Raw genomic sequence first — 5,000 nt, 5'->3', positions numbered from 1 at the left:
GCTGGACTCAATCCTCACAAATGCCTTCAAAGTGATGTGGGAGAAGTTTGGGATCAAAAGGAATTGATCTTGACATGGTTGGTGCATAGCCAAGTTCATGATTTTGGTGTTTTGGCTTGATTTTGTGGCTTGGTGGTGATTTTGGTGAAAAACGAAAATGTTGGTTTTGGAAAACTGGCTGGACTCAATCCTCACAAATGCCTTCAAAGTGATGTGGGAGAAGTTTGGGATCAAAAGGAATTGATCTTGGCATGGTTGGTGCATAGCCAAGTTCCATGATTTTGGTGTTTTGGCTTGATTTTGTGACTTGGTGGTGATTTTGGTGAAAAACGAAAATCATGGTTTTGGAAAACTGGCTGGACTCAATCCTCACAAATGCCTTCAAAGTGATGTGGGAGAAGTTTGGGATCAAAAGGAATTGATCTTGACATGGTTGGTGCATAGCCAAGTTCATGATTTTGGTGTTTTGGCTTGATTTTGTGGCTTGGTGGTGATTTTGGTGAAAAACGAAAATCATGGTTTTGGAAAACTGGCTGGACTCAATCCTCACAAATGCCTTCAAAGTGATGTGGGAGAAGTTTGGGATCAAAAGGAATTGATCTTGGCATGGTTGGTGCATAGCCAAGTTCCATGATTTTGGTGTTTTGGCTTGATTTTGTGACTTGGTGGTGATTTTGGTGAAAAACGAAAATCATGGTTTTGGAAAACTGGCTGGACTCAATCCTCACAAATGCCTTCAAAGTGATGTGTGAGAAGTTTGGGATCAAAAAGAATTGATCTTGACATGGTTGGTGCATAGCCAAGTTCATGATTTTGGATTTTTGGCTTGATTTTGTGGCTTGGTGGTGATTTTGGTGAAAAACGAAAATGTTGGTTTTGGAAAACTGGCTGGACTCAATCCTCACAAATGCCTCCAAAGTGATGTGGGAGAAGTTTGGGATCAAAAGGAATTGATCTTGGCATGGTTGGTGCATAGCCAAGTTCCATGATTTTGGTGTTTTGGCTTGATTTTGTGACTTGGTGGTGATTTTGGTGAAAAACGAAAATCATGGTTTTGGAAAACTGGCTGGACTCAATCCTCACAAATGCCTTCAAAGTGATGTGGGAGAAGTTTGGGATCAAAAGGAATTGATCTTGACATGGTTGGTGCATAGCCAAGTTCATGATTTTGTGACTTGGTGGTGATTTTGGTGAAAAACGAAAATGTTGGTTTTGGAAAAGTGGCTGGACTCAATCCTCACAAATGCCTTCAAAGTGATGTGGGAGAAGTTTGGGATCAAAAGGAATTGATCTTGACATGGTTGGTGCATAGCCAAGTTCATGATTTTGGTGTTTTGGCTTGATTTTGTGGCTTGGTGGTGATTTTGGTGAAAAACGAAAATGATGGTTTTGGAAAACTGGCTGGACTCAATCCTCACAAATGCCTTCAAAGTGATGTGGGAGAAGTTTGGGATCAAAAGGAATTGATCTTGACATGGTTGGTGCATAGCCAAGTTCATGATTTTGGTGTTTTGGCTTGATTTTGTGACTTGGTGGTGATTTTGGTGAAAAACGAAAATCATGGTTTTGGAAAACTGGCTGGACTCAATCCTCACAAATGCCTTCAAAGTGATGTGGGAGAAGTTTGGGATCAAAAGGAATTGATCTTGACATGGTTGGTGCATAGCCAAGTTCATGATTTTGGATTTTTGGCTTGATTTTGTGGCTTGGTGGTGATTTTGGTGAAAAACGAAAATCATGGTTTTGGAAAACTGGCTGGACTCAATCCTCACAAATGCCTTCAAAGTGATGTGGGAGAAGTTTGGGATCAAAAGGAATTGATCTTGCCATGGTTGGTGCATAGCCAAGTTCATGATTTTGGTGTTTTGGCTTGATTTTGTGGCTTGGTGGTGATTTTGGTGAAAAACGAAAATCATGGTTTTGGAAAACTGGCTGGACTCAATCCTCACAAATGCCTTCAAAGTGATGTGGGAGAAGTTTGGGATCAAAAGGAATTGATCTCGACATGGTTGGTGCATAGCCAAGTTCATGATTTTGGATTTTTGGCTTGATTTTGTGGCTTGGTGGTGATTTTGGTGAAAAACGAAAATCATGGTTTTGGAAAACTGGCTGGACTCAATCCTCACAAATGCCTTCAAAGTGATGTGGGAGAAGTTTGGGATCAAAAGGAATTGATCTTGCCATGGTTGGTGCATAGCCAAGTTCATGATTTTGGTGTTTTGGCTTGATTTTGTGGCTTGGTGGTGATTTTGGTGAAAAACGAAAATCATGGTTTTGGAAAACTGGCTGGACTCAATCCTCACAAATGCCTTCAAAGTGATGTGGGAGAAGTTTGGGATCAAAAGGAATTGATCTTGACATGGTTGGTGCATAGCCAAGTTCATGATTTTGGTGTTTTGGCTTGATTTTGTGGCTTGGTGGTGATTTTGGTGAAAAACGAAAATCATGGTTTTGGAAAACTGGCTGGACTCAATCCTCACAAATGCCTTCAAAGTGATGTGGGAGAAGTTTGGGATCAAAAGGAATTGATCTTGGCATGGTTGGTGCATAGCCAAGTTCCATGATTTTGGTGTTTTGGCTTGATTTTGTGACTTGGTGGTGATTTTGGTGAAAAACGAAAATCATGGTTTTGGAAAACTGGCTGGACTCAATCCTCACAAACGCCTTCAAAGTGATGTGGGAGAAGTTTGGGATCAAAAGGAATTGATCTTGACATGGTTGGTGCATAGCCAAGTTCATGATTTTGGTGTTTTGGCTTGATTTTGTGGCTTGGTGGTGATTTTGGTGAAAAACGAAAATCATGGTTTTGGAAAACTGGCTGGACTCAATCCTCACAAATGCCTTCAAAGTGATGTGGGAGAAGTTTGGGATCAAAAGGAATTGATCTTGGCATGGTTGGTGCATAGCCAAGTTCCATGATTTTGGTGTTTTGGCTTGATTTTGTGACTTGGTGGTGATTTTGGTGAAAAACGAAAATCATGGTTTTGGAAAACTGGCTGGACTCAATCCTCACAAATGCCTTCAAAGTGATGTGGGAGAAGTTTGGGATCAAAAGGAATTGATCTTGCCATGGTTGGTGCATAGCCAAGTTCATGATTTTGGTGTTTTGGCTTGATTTTGTGGCTTGGTGGTGATTTTGGTGAAAAACGAAAATCATGGTTTTGGAAAACTGGCTGGACTCAATCCTCACAAATGCCTTCAAAGTGATGTGGGAGAAGTTTGGGATCAAAAGGAATTGATCTTGACATGGTTGGTGCATAGCCAAGTTCATGATTTTGGATTTTTGGCTTGATTTTGTGGCTTGGTGGTGATTTTGGTGAAAAACGAAAATCATGGTTTTGGAAAACTGGCTGGACTCAATCCTCACAAATGCCTTCAAAGTGATGTGGGAGAAGTTTGGGATCAAAAGGAATTGATCTTGCCATGGTTGGTGCATAGCCAAGTTCATGATTTTGGTGTTTTGGCTTGATTTTGTGGCTTGGTGGTGATTTTGGTGAAAAACGAAAATCATGGTTTTGGAAAACTGGCTGGACTCAATCCTCACAAATGCCTTCAAAGTGATGTGGGAGAAGTTTGGGATCAAAAGGAATTGATCTTGACATGGTTGGTGCATAGCCAAGTTCATGATTTTGGATTTTTGGCTTGATTTTGTGGCTTGGTGGTGATTTTGGTGAAAAACGAAAATCATGGTTTTGGAAAACTGGCTGGACTCAATCCTCACAAATGCCTTCAAAGTGATGTGGGAGAAGTTTGGGATCAAAAGGAATTGATCTTGCCATGGTTGGTGCATAGCCAAGTTCATGATTTTGGTGTTTTGGCTTGATTTTGTGGCTTGGTGGTGATTTTGGTGAAAAACGAAAATCATGGTTTTGGAAAACTGGCTGGACTCAATCCTCACAAATGCCTTCAAAGTGATGTGGGAGAAGTTTGGGATCAAAAGGAATTGATCTTGACATGGTTGGTGCATAGCCAAGTTCATGATTTTGGTGTTTTGGCTTGATTTTGTGGCTTGGTGGTGATTTTGGTGAAAAACGAAAATGATGGTTTTGGAAAACTGGCTGGACTCAATCCTCACAAATGCCTTCAAAGTGATGTGGGAGAAGTTTGGGATCAAAAGGAATTGATCTTGACATGGTTGGTGCATAGCCAAGTTCATGATTTTGGATTTTTGGCTTGATTTTGTGGCTTGGTGGTGATTTTGGTGAAAAACGAAAATCATGGTTTTGGAAATCTGGCTGGACTCAATCCTCACAAATGCCTTCAAAGTGATGTGGGAGAAGTTTGGGATCAAAAGGAATTGATCTTGACATGGTTGGTGCATAGCCAAGTTCATGATTTTGGTGTTTTGGCTTGATTTTGTGGCTTGGTGGTGATTTTGGTGAAAAACGAAAATCATGGTTTTGGAAAACTGGCTGGACTCAATCCTCACAAATGCCTTCAAAGTGATGTGGGAGAAGTTTGGGATCAAAAGGAATTGATCTTGACATGGTTGGTGCATAGCCAAGTTCATGATTTTGGATTTTTGGCTTGATTTTGTGGCTTGGTGGTGATTTTGGTGAAAAACGAAAATCATGGTTTTGGAAATCTGGCTGGACTCAATCCTCACAAATGCCTCCAATGTGATGTGGGAGAAGTTTGGGATCAAAAGGAATTGATCTTGGCATGGTTGGTGCATAGCCAAGTTCCAAGATTTTGGTGTTTTGGCTTGATTTTGTGACTTGGTGGTGTGCCAAGAATCATGAAATTTTCAAAGTGGTGGTTTTTGAGTTTTGTTGGTTGGAAAGTGTCACAAATGCATGCAGAATGAGGTCTAGAAAGTTTGGTATCAAAACCAAGCCATCTTGATGTGGTTTTGAATTTTTGAAATGTTGGAAAATAGAGGGTTTTGAAAAAAATTCATGAAAATTCGAAATCTTGGCCAATCCTAACGAAACTTGGTGGGCACCTTCTTGATATTATTATGGGATGGACTGGAAAAAATCACGCAAAAATACGGTGTC

The sequence above is a fragment of the Phaseolus vulgaris genome, chromosome 6 (genome assembly GCF_051622355.1).
Source record: "Phaseolus vulgaris cultivar YP4 chromosome 6, ASM5162235v1, whole genome shotgun sequence".
Lineage (NCBI taxonomy): Eukaryota > Viridiplantae > Streptophyta > Magnoliopsida > Fabales > Fabaceae > Phaseolus > Phaseolus vulgaris.
This window is presented reverse-complemented; position numbering follows the sequence as displayed.